A 16,047-nucleotide genomic window follows, 5' to 3' on the forward strand; every position below is an offset into this window, starting at 1 on the left:
CAAAGCTTATACCCGTAGGATAACCTCATAACATCAGTAGGTGCCCATGTTTCAAAATGTACCCAACCAGGCCGGATACCGACCTAATGAAGTTGTTGAGTAATAAACTAATTGCCGGGAATAATAAAGGAAGTAATACAAAAAGGAGACTGATTGTAGTTGAGGTCGGTGAAGTAATTAATTACTGAGAAACCAACCTGCGAAGAATACTGCTGATCGAAGTAAGGCTCATTGTTGGAATAACTCAGTTATCACTATTAAATGTAATGGTAAGAGGAGACATATGATACACGATGGGGAGATATGAGTATGAAATAATAGTAAGTGATAAGAAGTGAAGGGTTGCAGACGTGTTAGATGGTGGTAAGGTATTATCATTCTGTATACAACCGTGTGCATGAAGTGTCACTGAGCAATGCAAGTGGTGTTTTGTGACGTCTACGGTACGAGAAGTATTAATAAATAGAAGAAAAAAAATAACACCGGATAAGATGAAATGATGTGAAACAGCGTCTGAGAAGTTACAACCAAAACTGTAATGACGCGAGGAGAAAATGATAGTAAGTACTCGAATCAGAGTGCGCAATCGGAAAGGGATTGAGAATATAGTCAACAGATTGAATTGGAGATGGATCACCGTAGGATGATTAAAGAATGTATGCCGAGTGAGTTATGCATATGTTCATGCTTGAACTTGAGATTGTTAGTAATGGAGTACCCGAGAGAGCAAAGATTGTGAAGGTAAAACGGTTCACTTGAGAAGTTTAACGCGGTGAACTAGTAAGATTAAGTATGCTCCTGCGTTGAATTGAAAAGTGCAAAAAAAGAAAAGTTGCACCGTGAACGTGTAAGTTGAGGAAAAGTAATTGAAAGAGCTAATATAAGAAGAGCGCGCACCTAAAACTTGTATTATGGGTTGAGATTATGGGTGTGATGTTATGAAATGAACGAGTAGAATTTTTTAAAAATTAATGTAAACAAGTGCTAACGCGGTGAAGAATGATGATTAGTAACCTATTGAATGACGAATCATGATCAGTTAAGAGATAAAGTTTAGAATTATACGAGGATATAAACAATTTTCTTCGGTGATGAATGAAGAAGTTCTTGAATTTCGCGGACGAAATTCTTTTAAGGGGGATAGATTGTAACATCCCAACTTTAATTAATAGCGTAATATTAATTAGAGAAAATTATTGGAATTAATTGAAGAGTAAATGACCAAAGTAGGAGTAGTCAAAAGACATAAACATGTTTATGTGATAAGTTAAAGTGTTAATATTGACAAGTGTGATTGCAAGTAGTAGTTGTATTATATATTTATAAATAAATATATATATATATATATATATATATATATATATATATATATATATATGTCTTGGAAAGAAGCAGAACTAAAGTGGAAATTGTGAAACCTATCCCCTGCCTTCTTTCTTTTTCTGCGTGAAACACCAGTAACTTTCCCTCATCCTCAACCTCTCAAAGATTCTTGTGTTCTTGGTCAATCCATGTGAAATTCTTCAATAACCCCAAATACCCAATATGTAAATGAAGGAAAGGAAAAACTCAGCATCTCTACCCTCTCAAATATTTCTCCACCGAATCATACCCACCCTTTTCTCATAAATCAAACCCTTAGGACCCAATCCTCAATCCTTCAAATTGAGTATTTGCATGTGCACTAATCTGCATAAGATCATGTTTTGGGGGGAAAAGAAGATTAAGGACTGTTTAAGAACAAGGTAAGCAAACTCAATCTCCCTCTCATCTAGACAAACCCATCGTGATACATTTCTTCCATTAAGGACTAACCATTACCAATTTCACTGTTAACTGATGCATGTGCAATTTATGATCTGGGTTGATAATGGGTGTAGTAGAATTTGGGAGTGAAGAAACTAAAGTGGAGGAGTTGAGAGAAAGCGCAAGAACAAGATCTAAATTTAATGGGTGTCATCTTTTGTGCAAAGGGGCTGGAATATGGGACAAGAACAGACCTTGGAGCTGTAGAGAATTGATAGCTTCAAGTTCTTCATTAAATTGAGAAAGTAAGTAAATTCTCTGCACTTTTTCGTCTGGACCTGTCTTCAGTAATCGAGTCATAGCTGACAAACCGTACATCCGTTTTGAATAGTCCTTACATTTCTGGAAAGCCGACGAAATACCTGTCGTCTCGGTGCCAACCACGTATAATTTGGATCAATATTGAGGGCTGGAGACGCCTTTGAAGTTGGAGCTCTGATGCAGAATTATGCAGAAAATTCTGATTATGGGTTTATAGCATTTCAGTTGCAAATTATGCGTTTCGGCGAGCTCTGAAAGTGTCGCTGGTATTGTTCAAGCTTCTTTTCAGGTGGGTTCCCTTAGAGCCTTAAACTCTAGTTAGTTAAGCTCCATTAGTTTCCCCAAATAAAATAAATGCATGATAACAATAGTTCAGTTAGAATATTAGTTCCCCAATTTATCAATTGCATGACAATACTAGGATTTAAGGAATTTATTGTGTGAGAATGGTTAAATCCCGAAAATATTCTCCGTTCTGAATATATGAACTAATTATAGTGTCTGAAATTAGGAAGATATGGATTGTAGGTGATTATTGGCTTGATTTCTCAGGAAAATGCAAACAGAGTTATGTACTGATGTACTCGCTTAGCGAGGAATGACTTCGTTGGGCGAGAGTGTCAGAATAGAACACTGCAGAATTTTACTTTAATTTCTAAGTCACTCGTTTATATTCCTATTCTTCCTGATGTATTTTTGTAGACACTGTAACATCGTTGCATATTTAGAATGTTAATCACACCTATGGAAATTAAGTATCATGAATCAGGACAATTTATAGATACCCTGGGAAGGAATTCATGGGCAGGATAACAATCAGGATTATTAAGTTAAGTTAAGAAAGTCAATCAATTATGGTGGTTACTTATGTACCACGTTATGGGATTCGTTAGAATCCAATCATGTTATGATTGTGAGCTTCAGCCGTGTCGATGTACATTATTATCGCAGACAGACATGTCAGGCCTCTGAGACCGGCTCACCTCAGAGTGTCTTTGTTATGAATAAAACGAACAAGATAAATAATTTGTGTTACACCTTTATGTATTATGTTATGAAATTATGTTATGTAAATCATGTTTAGAGATTGACTATCATGATCAGAGAACTATTAGTTCGTCAGTTGCACCAGTGTAGACACCAATAGTAATTGGGTAGTAGGAATCTACTGAGACGAAGTGACTGTCTCATCCCCACTTATTTGATTTCAGATAAGCAGGTTGATCAAGATATCATGGTCTGCAAGCATGGAGTTCAGATACTTGGATTATGCTAGTTGAGCTGACGTCATGTTATCTTATAATTGTATAAGATTTAGTTTCTTTATGTTTTCAGTTGTTAGCTCAATTTAGTATTAATCTCTTGGATTTTGTAATCCTATTTATGTATTCGGACAATATGTAATGAAAATTTAATGTTTTCCGATTCAGTTATGTACACTCTTATCGATATTCTAGATAAATCGATGTGAGGTGTTATAATTGGTATCAGAGCAGGTCGATTCAGTATCGGACCTTGCCGCGGATCATTAAAGTTCAATAAAAGTAGTACGGACCCTTTGGAGTCTGAACTGTTTACGCTGAAATCATCGCGTGCCGAGTCTGATCAACTCAGTATCGTGTATGGTAGGCAGGGTATTACGGCTGAGAACCGAAGTGGATCAAGGAGGTCGAGTAGTAAGAACGAAGTAGAAGTGCAAACTCAGATGGAAGTATGAACGAAGATCATTAGAAGCGGATATTTTGACTGCAGCAATCAATCCACAAGAGTAAGTTGAGTAACGCCAACAAGTGGCCCGCAGAATTGGAAAAAGTACGTGGCGTAATACCAATAGTAAGATGCATGTCAAGAGATGCACGAACCGGATGCGCTCAACTGACGATAGCATATATAAGAATGTGGAGAATTCAAGGAATGGAAAATCCAGATTTTGACCGGAGTAGAACCGAGACTGAGTATGGAAGTACGAGGACTGGAAAATTATAGTAGGTCTGATGTGCGCATTAATACAGATGGCGAAATTATGAGAACGAAGCGCAATATATTGAAGTGTGGTACACCAGTATTATCCAACCGGCAAATATGTATTATGTGAACCTAATAACAAGAAGCACCTTAATTCAAATAACACTTATCAGAAGTTAGTGAACCAAACTCTTTCAAATCGGAGAAAGATAAACTAGACTTCATACAATCCCTTAATTTCTAATTGTTGTACCATTCTCATAGAATGAGAAACACTGAACTCCCCAGCAAGATAAGTTTAGCCTCTCAGTTCGTAACTAATATCCTAACCAAACCAGTATCAACCAAGTTTCGTTTAAGTAACAATTGGAATTTAATTCTAATGCTATCAGTCACCTAAGCCGACATATTAAGTGTCGTTATCTTCTGATCCAGAAACAAGTAACGCAGTTTTGTGTTAGCATCACCAAGTCGCCAAATAATTTTCAGTATTCAAACCTCTCAGTTAATAACCCAACATATTCGGATAAGTCTTTTGTGAGAGTTTATCAACTAAGTTCTAATGAGAATCAAGTCTGTTCCAATTCAAGAGAACTGTCGGTGGAGAGAAATCATGAAGTATGAACATAGTCCGACAGAAATAGGATCTTAAATTACTTATTATTTCATGAGAATTATAATTCAGTCAAATCCCTCGAATCGAGTGATGCTTAATTCGCATTCAGTAAGCCTTATTAAGTGATGAACATTACGTTCCCCAAGCCTACCTAATCATGATAAGAGAGAGAAAAATTTTCTGATGCTTCGAAACCTATCACTTACATTTAATTGTAAGAATTCCATTAAGTTGTGAAACTTTTAATTCCTCAATATCAGCGAATTGGATTCACATTAGAGTGTTATCCTTATGTGACTCTGATGAAATATCTTCAGTTTTCCAGCCTTGTTATCAGTAATCAGTTCAGGCCGATGTAAGTTTGAATTCCTTGTTAAGATTAATAAGTTATGATAAGAACTATTAGTTATTCATGTCGACCTTCAGAGCAGTAACATTATTTTTATCCCCAAGAAATTCTTTAATCTTGTAGTTTCATTACTGATGACCAGTTCAGAACCACATAAGTCTAATCAATCATTAAAGATCTTGAGTAATTTCAGTTTAAATTCTTGTTCGTCTTGTTAACCCGCTAAACAACATCATTAAGGTACCTCAAACGTTGGAAAATTTAATTCAACCAGTTCATTCAACCAGTTTAGTTCATTTTTCTTTATGAGGTCTTATCAACTCATCTCAGACAAAATCGAAAATCATTCAGAGATATAAGTAGTATCAAGATTAGTGCAAATGGTGCGAACCTATCAATTCTATTTTCTGTAATTAAGTTAGACCAATGTAAGCCTGAGAATGTTACCCAATAAACATAAGTGTTCCTTTGAAAACTATCAAATATCTTTTGACCGATTAATTAACATCAACAAGCAAACCAGAGTTAGCCAACTTCATTAGTAGTAGCATCACCCTCGGTAAAGCGAGACATTATATTTTACCTTCCCTTAGCGACTAGTCTATTTTAGACAACTCTTTTATCGCAAGACCACATCAGAGAATTTTATCCAGATCCAAATCTTACCTTAATTAAGTTAGGGGACTCAACATAAGAAGTAACCTCAATGAACACCGATGGAATGAGAAGAATCGTAAGCGCTATGCGGCAAGAAATTTTTGGATTAGTCGATAGTAATATTCAAAGCTTATACCCGTAGGATAACCTCATAACATCAGTAGGTGCCCATGTTTCAAAATGTACCCAACCAGGCCGGATACCGACCTAATGAAGTTGTTGAGTAATAAACTAATTGCCGGGAATAATAAAGGAAGTAATACAAAAAGGAGACTGATTGTAGTTGAGGTCGGTGAAGTAATTAATTACGGAGAAACTAACCTGCGAAGAATACTGCTGATCGAAGTAAGGCTCATTGTTGGAATAACTCAGTTATCACTATTAAATGTAATGGTAAGAGGAGACATATGATACACGATGGGGAGATATGAGTATGAAATAATAGTAAGTGATAAGAAGTGAAGGGTTGCAGACGTGTTAGATGGTGGTAAGGTATTATCATTCTGTATACAACCGTGTGCATGAAGTGTCACTGAGCAATGCAAGTGGTGTTTTGTGACGTCTACGGTACGAGAAGTATTAATATATAGAAGAAAAAAAAATAACACCGGATAAGATGAAATGATGTGAAACAGCGTCTGAGAAGTTACAACCAAAACTGTAATGACGCGAGGAGAAAATGATAGTAAGTACTCGAATCAGAGTGCGCAATCGGAAAGGGATTGAGAATATAGTCAACAGATTGAATTGGAGATGGATCACCGTAGGATGATTAAAGAATGTATGCCGAGTGAGTTATGCATATGTTCATGCTTGAACTTGAGATTGTTAGTAATGGAGTACCCGAGAGAGCAAAGATTGTGAAGGTAAAACGGTTCACTTGAGAAGTTTAACGCGGTGAACTAGTAAGATTAAGTATGCTCCTGCGTTGAATTGAAAAGTGCAAAAAAAGAAAAGTTGCACCGTGAACGTGTAAGTTGAGGAAAAGTAATTGAAAGAGCTAATATAAGAAGAGCGCGCACCTAAAACTTGTATTATGGGTTGAGATTATGGGTGCGATGTTATGAAATGAACGAGTAGAATTTTTTAAAAATTAATGTAAACAAGTGCTAACGCGGTGAAGAATGATGATTAGTAACCTATTGAATGACGAATCATGATCAGTTAAGAGATAAAGTTTAGAATTATACGAGGATATAAACAATTTTCTTCGGTGATGAATGAAGAAGTTCTTGAATTTCGCGGACGAAATTCTTTTAAGGGGGATAGATTGTAACATCCCAACTTTAATTAATAGCGTAATATTAATTAGAGAAAATTATTGGAATTAATTGAAGAGTAAATGACCAAAGTAGGAGTAGTCAAAAGACATAAACATGTTTATGTGATAAGTTAAAGTGTTAATATTGACAAGTGTGATTGCAAGTAGTAGTAGTATTATATATTTATATATACATATATGTATGTATGTCTTGGAAGGAAGCAGAACTAAAGTGGAAATTGTGAAACCTATCCCCTGCCTTCTTTCTCTTTATGCGTGAAACACCAGTAACTTTCCCTCATCCTCAACCTCTCAAAGATTCTTGTGTTCTTGGTCAATGCATGTGAAATTCTTCAATAACCCCAAATACCCAATATGTAAATGAAGGAAAGGAAAAACTCAGCATCTCTACCCTCTCAAATATTTCTCCACCGAACCATACCCACCCTTTTCTCATAAATCAAACCCTTAGGACCCAATCCTCAATCCTTCAAATTGAGTATTTGCATGTGTACTAATCTGCATAAGATCATGTTTTTGGGGGAAAAGAAGATTAAGGACTGTTTAAGAACAAGGTAAGCAAACTCAATCTCCCTCTCATCTAGACAAACCCATCGTGATACATTTCTTCCATTAAGGACTAACCATTACCAATTTCACTGTTAACTGATGCATGTGCTGTAACACCCAACCCCTTAACGAGTATTTATTAAATATAAATAAATAAAACACTTAAGAAAATCTAGGCGTCACATGTTAATAATACAAACCACGACATAATTAATATCATGCTAGCACAGCGGAATTAAAAGCGAATAATTAACATAGTGCATATCATACAATAGTCATAATTGTTCACACAATATCCCTAGGCTCTAGGCCATATCAACAAAGGATATTATGTTTACAACCCAAAGGATAGGATTAGCAAAGTTAAATATGCCATCACGGGCTTAATACAATTCAAACGAATAACCCGACCCGGTAAAACCTAATCAGAGCAATTCTATACAACCCATCAAAAAGATATATAACATATATCTAAGGAGTAGTCTACGCTAACTCCTCACCAAAAAGCGCACTACCACGAGCACGAGCAAGCCCTCTAACTCTGATCGGGATCCTCAACCTGAGAATCTGAACCCCCAACGGTCCAGCACATAACACAAAGCATGAGAGTTAGATCACATAATCAAATACAAGTGCAAGTAAAAGAGTACTTAAACACTTCTTCAATAACAACAAGCATATTCATAATTTATAAACATGCATCACCATTAACTACTCAATTACAAGTTCTAAACATGTATAATCAAGTACCACATAATCAATCTACAATTCATTACGCTTGGCCAAATTATATGTCACATATCACTTATCAGGTAATGCACACATATAACCTAATGCAACTCTAATGCTTCAACTTCATGAATGTCAATCCTAGACATTACTAATGCATGTGGTACCATCTTCTTTATTAGAGTATCTCACCTCTAATATCCTTCTTTATCGGATAAATATAATCCGATATACTTCTTTATTGGAATATCCAATATCCTATTTAATTCATGAATGCATGTATATGTGTTCATGAATTCACTCACAAATCATTAGCATAAGCTCTTCATTTATTATGTGGAACACTATCCAACATACTTCATCATTAAGATTTAACAAAACCTTAATATTCTTCATTTATTACTTCATACATGATTAACAATCTTCAACGAATAGCAATGAGTATTATAAGCATCAACAAGCATCAATAATCATGCAAGAGTATCATTAAACCAAGTTACAAATGCCTACAAGCACTGTAAAACATCAACAAAAATTGTTGTCGCAGAGGCCTTCGCTAAGCGAAGGCTTAGCGAGACATGGCGAACCTCACCAGTAAGTCACCTGCTCATGGCGAGCATTGGCGAGCTTCAGCGAACTATTCGCTGAGCGAAGGCTTAGCGAGCCTACGCGAACAACGCCAGAGAGACACCTGCTCGTGGCGAGCTGCAGCGAGCTGTGGCGAGCTTCTCGCCACACGTTCGCTGAGCGAACCCTTCCTGTCAAGACAGTTCAAACCTTGCGATTTTCATCTCAAATCACCCAAAAATCCCATTTTCATGTTATAAATCCCAAATGAGTTCACATACAAGTGCAACAAACATGTTTAAGCATAAAAGGACGGCTAGTTTTCCCGATCTACATCGTTATCATCGAAAAAGTAAGAATTTGTCACTTTTATACAAAACTCACATAAAAACACAAGTTCTTGAGTCAAACACTCACAAATTCGTTTTTACTTATTTAAATCGTTCATACATCATGGTAAAAGCATATACAACATGTTATGAAACTACGAATCGATTTCCATTACGAAAAATCCATTCAAACTAAAACGAAAATGGGGTGGAGGAAGTCCGGGTAAGGAGAAATCGACATTCTCCCCTTCCTCGAGTCACCCACGACTATGGAACCTACTCTCATACCTGGATTCGAAGAAAATACGAAGATTTGATCTTGATTCTCCTCACTTCCTTTGCCCTAGCTCTTGAGCTCTCTTCTCTCTCCAACTTGTCAAGAACAAGAACAAATGAAATGTTCTCTCTTGACTTGGCCATATGGCCGCCCCACTCATGCTCACAAGGCCCATTGGGCCTCAAGCCCATTGGCTTGGCCCAATTCAAGTTAACTCTCACTACTCGCCTAATAACTAAAGTATTCGATAAATAACTAAAGTTATTAACTTATTTAAAATGTCACGTCAATAAAACATTTCAACACATAAAAATGAATAAACGGAAATTGGGTCGTTACATGTGCAATTTATGATCTGGGTTGATAATGGGTGTAGTAGAATTTGGGAGTGAAGAAACTAAAGTGGAGGAGTTGAGAGAAAGCGCAAGAACAAGATCTAAATTTAATGGGTGTCATCTTTTGTGCAAAGGGGCTGGAATATGGGACAAGAACAGACCTTGGAGCTGTAGAGAATTGATAGCTTCAAGTTCTTCATTAAATTGAGAAAGTAAGTAAATTCTGCACTTTTTCGTCTGGACCTGTCTTCAGTAATCGAGTCATAGCTGACAAACCGTACATCCGTTTTGAATAGTCCTTACATGTTTGGAAAGCCGACGAAATACCCGTCGTCTCGGTGCCAACCACGTATAATTTGGATCAATATTGAGGGCTGGAGACGCCTTTGAAGTTGGAGCTCTGATGCAGAATTATGCAGAAAATTCTGATTATGGGTTTATAGCATTTTAGTTGCAAATTATGCGTTTCGGCGAGCTCTGAAAGTGTCGCTGGTATTGTTCAAGCTTCTTTTCAGGTGGGTTCCCTTAGAGCCTTAAACTCTAGTTAGTTTAGCTCCATTAGTTTCCCCAAATAAAATAAATGCATGATAACAATAGTTCAGTTAGAATATTAGTTCCCCAATTTATCAATTGCATGACAATACTGGGATTTAAGGAATTTATTGTGTGAGAATGGTTAAATCCCGAAAATATTCTCCGTTCTGAATATATGAACTAATTATAGTGTCTGAAATTAGGAAGATATGGATTGTAGGTGATTATTAGCTTGATTTCTCAGGAAAATGCAAACAGAGTTCTGTACTGATGTACTCACTTAGCGAGGAATGACTTCGTTGGGCGAGAGTGTCAGAATAGAACACTGCATAATTTTACTTTAATTGCTAAGTCACTCGTTTATATTCCTATTCTTCCTGATGTATTTTTGTAGACACTGTAACATCGTTGCATATTTAGAATGTTAATCACACCTAAGGAAATTAAGTATCATGAATCAGGACAGTTTATAGATACCCTGGGAGGGAATTCATGGGCAGGATAACAATCAGGATTATTAAGTTAAGTTAAGAAAGTCAATCAATTATGGTGGTTACTTATGTACCACGTTATGGGATTCGTTAGAATCCAATCATGTTATGATTGTGAGCTTCAGCCGTGTCGATGTACATTATTATCGCAGACAGACATGTCAGGCCTCTGAGACCGGCTCACCTCAGAGTGTCTTTGTTATGAATAAAACGAACAAGATAAATAATTTGTGTTACACCTTTATGTATTATGTTATGAAATTATGTTATGTAAATTATGTTTAGAGATTGACTATCAGGATCAGAGAACTATTAGTTCGTCAGTTGCCCCGGTGTAGACACCAATAGTAATTGGGTAGTAGGAATCTACTGAGACGAAGTGACTGTCTCATCCCCACTTATTTGATTTCAGATAAACAGGTTGATCAAGATATCATGGTCTGCAAGCATGGAGTTCAAATACTTGGATTATGCTAGTTGAGCTGACGTCATGTTATCTTATAATTGTATAAGATTTAGTTTCTTTATGTTTTCAGTTGTTAGCTCAATTTAGTATTAATCTCTTGGATTTTGTAATCCTATTTATGTATTCGGAAAATATGTAATGAAAATTTAATGTTTCCCGATTCAGTTATGTACACTCTTATCGATATTCTAGATAAATCGATGTGAGGTGTTATAAAAACTGTATGACCCCCTAAAAAAAATGAAAACGGTTTGGAAATTTTATTGTAGAAATAGTTTATTCATAAGCATTTATAGCATTTAAATAGTTATGTACACTTTTATATTTTATTGTAGAAATAGTTTATTCATAAGTATTTATAGCATTTAAAAAAAGTGGAAATTGTTTCGCAAACAAAAAAGTTTAATTTATATATGTTCTTATTTTTGGAGATTGGTAGATTAGAGATCTTCATGGTCTCTGTAAGTTTAATTATTATAGGTAGGAATTGGAGTTCGAATTCCAAACACTTCACTTATTTACTTTAAACATAGAATTTCTAAACACGGTTGCTTCTAGGGTGAGGTATCAAGTAAGTCCCTCACCGTGAACCATGTTTAACAACCATTAGATTAAATAAACTATTATGCACCACATCACACTGGATCCTTTTTTCTTTCTTCTCTCTTCTCCTTCCCTAGTTCAAGTGCCCTCCTCCTCCCTCTTTCCTTTATCCAATCCATCCCCTGTTGAAGGAATACCACCATTTTCCTATTTTACTATTTTCTTAATTTCACTATGTTGAAGTAGGTTATATAATTAAATCATTTAATTGAACTTTTGATTTTCATTTAATAAGTTAACAAATAAACAAAAGCACAATTTTTTTTTCTCCATGTAATCGTTCATTTTCTAACCCCTTCCAGATATTTTTTATATGGACCAATCTAATAGTTGTTTAGTGGAAAGTGCAACAATTTGTGTGTTTCTCTGTTCATTTCATTTCTGTTTGGTATGGGGATAGTGGTGGTTGTTGTTGTGATGGAGAAGAGGAAGTGAAAGAAGAATGGGAGAAAAAAAGTTACAGAGTGTGTTGGCGTGTTCTGCTAAAGGAGAGGGAAAATATGATCCAGTGTGATAATGACAAAAAAAAAATCATGTAGACTTTCTTAATCTAATGGTCAATTTGAGTGGTACACCGGTGAGGGACTTAACAGAACCCTCACCTTAGAATTCACCTCTAAACACGGTAAGAAAAGGAAAAAAAAACTTTTAATTGTCTGAATATAAGAAAAGAAAAAAATCATTCTTTTTCTATAATCTCTCAAATTAACCATAATGAATTCCTGATTCATTCATTCTTGAACAGAAACCATCACGCGTTATGTAACAAAAGATTCTGACGAATGGGTAAACGTTCAGATAATGACGCTTGAGTTCTCCCACAGTGCCTTTTAGGTCGAATAGGTTAAGGAACGTTGGTGTGACGGTTAATTATAGTGATGATTGTTTCGGTGTTTCTTCGCAAACGATCTTGAAGAGGGATGAATGGAGAAGCGAATCGGTGTCTTATTCCTTTTCTAAGGTATTGATTTATAAATTATTCTGCAATTTTTGTATTCTTGATAATTCAAGACGCTTCTGCAATTTTCGTATTCTTGGAAACCCTAAAGGAAAGTTATGTGATATTTGTTATGGCATGACTGAAATTCTTAATATGTGAATATTTATTCTTATTTGTGACCCGAAAGGATTATTTGTTCCATCAATGTGTTTATGTTGCTTTGGATATCTCAATGACCCTAAATGAAGTATTATGAATACTTTACTCATAATGTAAAGAGTTGGATGCAATATTGATATTGATGCCTTGAATTTACTTGCGATATTGATGTCTCGATGACCCTAAATAAAACATTATGAATACTTTACTCATAATGTAAACAGGTTGGATTCGATATTGATATTGATGCCTCGATGACCCTAATGATGCCTTGAGTTTACTTGCGATATTGATGCCTCGATGACCCTAATGATGCCTTGAATTTTGTACAGCTTCTGTTTCATTTTGTACTTAAGATCTAACAAGTCAGGTGATGAGGTAGTAAAGAAAAAAGGTGGCGGCGGTTTTTGCAAAATATGTAGCCTATCTCCAGAACTTCAGGAATTCGTTGGAGCACGCAGAGATGGCCAGGACTGAGGTATACTTTTTTCTTCTTATTTTCCTCCTTTTGTAGAGATAGGCTTCTCCAATACTAACAGTTAAGACTATTCATAATCCAATTAAAAGTGAGTATATAATTTAATTCTATTTCTGGCCTTATAGCATCTATTTATAATGGTAACGTTAGGTTGTTAAGCAATTATGGGCCTTTTAGACAAGACCCGGCCGGGGTTTTAGTGTCATGAAATTCTGAACTTTTCTTTTTGAGATTTCTTGTCAAAGCAATTGATTTTGGATCCTCTTATAAGCGTGATATAAGTATACTATTGCTTTGCGCACCAGACTCCTTTACATATTGTTGCATTATAAAAGAACTTAAGCTCATTTAATGTACATTTTTCAATTGTACATGTTAACTTTTATATGAGGACACTGCAAATAATTGCTTCCCTGTTTTATTCTTGTAGTCAATTCGTTGCTGACAATTTTGAATACAAAAAAAATTATTGTTTGAACATCATCTCTTGATATAGTTGTCCAGGTGAAGAAGTCAGTACCAAAGGAAAAGAAGAACAAGCAAGAGAGAGAAGATGATGGCATGGTTAATTAATTTGGTTAATGTTCTGTGTTATTTTTCTACCTGATCACAGCCTCTTCATGCATATTATAAGTTCTATATTATTAGAAATCATTTCACTCACAATTAATGGATAAACTATTTTTTTAGTGAAACTTAATGGTACATGGTTGTAATTTTTCTGCACCTGCCTACATATTTACAAATGAAAATAGCCAATTATTTATACCATGTTTTCGGTGTCTATAGCCTATATATAACAGATTCAGATGAGGCGAAAGGAAAGGAAAAGCGGCAGAAGGGAGGATCAGGAAAAGGTTCTCTTGCTCCACTTTAGCGCTCTGATGCCATTGCAAAGTTCCTTGGAGAAAGCGAATTATCAAGATCTGATGTCATTAAAAGAATGTGGGATTATATAAAAGGAAACAACCTTCAGGTTTGATATTTGTTCTCTAGCCATGGTTTATCTGTGCCTGTGGTACAATTTTACAAAGTCCTCTGCAACTAGTGAGTGTTGATCTTAAAGCCTTAGTTAATGCTTGTTTGTGACCATTACATTCTATTACTCTTGATTGAGTTTCGGTTTGTCTTTGAAAATTTTGGACAATAACGCCTTATTTTTCTTCTCTTGATTGAGTTAATGCTTGTTTGTGACCATGACATTCTATTACTCAGAGGGAAGTTGTGGACAGGTTGTTGCTTGTATTGGATAATTTTAAGAGAGCAAAAGCTCAGATTAAGTTGGAAACAAAGGGAGAGGAGAAAATAAACAACAACTATCAGAGCATATATAAGCGGTTCATTGAAATTCAAAACCTTCCTTGTGCAGAAAACCTCAGTGTGAGTGTTGATCTTATTTTGTAAAATGTTTGTCACTAACTTTTGTATTATACTTTACATTATTATTCTTCATGTCTTGTTCTTTTACTGGAAGCATTAGAGTGATATGCTTTTTATATCATTATATGATGATTTTAGTGTAAATGTATACTCTCCAATTCAATTCAAATAGTAATATTATGTACATATTTTTGCAACTGAAACTATGCTTTTTGAAATTCTAAGCAAGGGACAATCTTGTTCTTGCAATGCTGGTTCAACAAGTTTCAACAATATAGAAACAGAGATTTGTGTCTAACTGGGGAAAGTTCTACAGGTAAACTTGTCACCTTTTCTTTTAAAAACATGTTACAATAAACATTATATTAATTTTTACCAACATTTATGCATGTATATTTTCAGGTCATTATATTCCTCAACTTGCAAAGCTTATGATTGAAATGAACAAAAGAAACAAGCTATTAAATCTCAAAGGCATATCTGTAAGTATTGCTAATGTTTTACCAAAATTGATGAATTTTTTCCTTTCTTGCTGCATATTACTGAACACTACATATGAAGATTTTTTCTTTTATTTATTTGCTTAGATTTTTGTCTCATCTCATAAAAGAATGACCTTCAGCTTCAAGAAGTGAATATTTGTGTGTCTGTTATGATATATACTTTACATAAGTCTAACTCTTAGTAATTTTTATAACTAAAAAAAAAAAAAAAACTCTTAGTAATTTTTTTATTTCTTTTTGTTTCAAAAATAGGAACTAGGGGATCAAAAGCAAGCTATTGAATCCAAGAGGTAGTAAAACAACATGGATCATCAAAGTTCTTTGACTCAAAAGGTACACAGTTTGATTGATTGCCTAGTTATTTAGATATTGATGCCTCAAGGACCCTAGTGCTGCCTTGAATTTACTTGAAATATTGATGCCTCGATGTCCCTACAGATATGCCTTGAATTTACTTGCGGTATTGATGCCACGATGATCCTAATGATGCCTTGAATTTACTTGCTATATATTGTTGCCTCAATGACCCTAAAGATGCCTATCGATGATCCTAATGATGCCTTAAATTTGCTTGCAATATTAATGCCTCGATGACCCTACTGATGTCTTGAATATTCTTCAGATATTGATGCCTAAATGACCCTAATGATGTTGTGAGTTTACTTGCGATATCGATGCCTCGATGACCCTAATGAAAAGAAGTATTATGAATACTTTAGATGCGATATAGATGCCTCGACGACCCTAATGATGCCTTGAATTTACTTGCGA

At 35.3% G+C, this 16,047-nt stretch overlaps 3 long non-coding RNA genes across 5 annotated transcripts; all 3 read left to right on the forward strand.

Annotated features, from left to right (window-relative positions):
• The first annotated feature begins 1,507 nt into the window (after nt 1-1,507).
• On the forward strand, nt 1,508-3,652 carry LOC123908908. The gene is made up of 3 exons (XR_006809781.1): nt 1,508-1,745; nt 1,881-2,356; nt 3,279-3,652. It is a non-coding gene; the product is annotated as an uncharacterized LOC123908908 (long non-coding RNA).
• Nucleotides 3,653-7,195: 3,543 nt separating this feature from the next.
• LOC123908692 lies at nt 7,196-11,454 on the forward strand. 3 transcript variants are annotated; one of them, XR_006809666.1, is made up of 4 exons: nt 7,196-7,490; nt 9,764-9,934; nt 10,019-10,237; nt 11,160-11,454. It is a non-coding gene; the product is annotated as an uncharacterized LOC123908692 (long non-coding RNA). The 3 variants fall into 3 exon arrangements; XR_006809664.1 differs by having other exon boundaries at nt 9,764-10,237; XR_006809665.1 differs by having other exon boundaries at nt 9,767-10,237.
• Nucleotides 11,455-14,890: 3,436 nt separating this feature from the next.
• On the forward strand, nt 14,891-15,732 carry LOC123909120. The gene is made up of 3 exons (XR_006809825.1): nt 14,891-15,089; nt 15,176-15,255; nt 15,529-15,732. It is a non-coding gene; the product is annotated as an uncharacterized LOC123909120 (long non-coding RNA).
• The last annotated feature ends 315 nt before the right edge of the window (nt 15,733-16,047 follow it).

Source organism: Trifolium pratense, linkage group LG2, assembly GCF_020283565.1.
Source record: "Trifolium pratense cultivar HEN17-A07 linkage group LG2, ARS_RC_1.1, whole genome shotgun sequence".
NCBI lineage: Eukaryota > Viridiplantae > Streptophyta > Magnoliopsida > Fabales > Fabaceae > Trifolium > Trifolium pratense.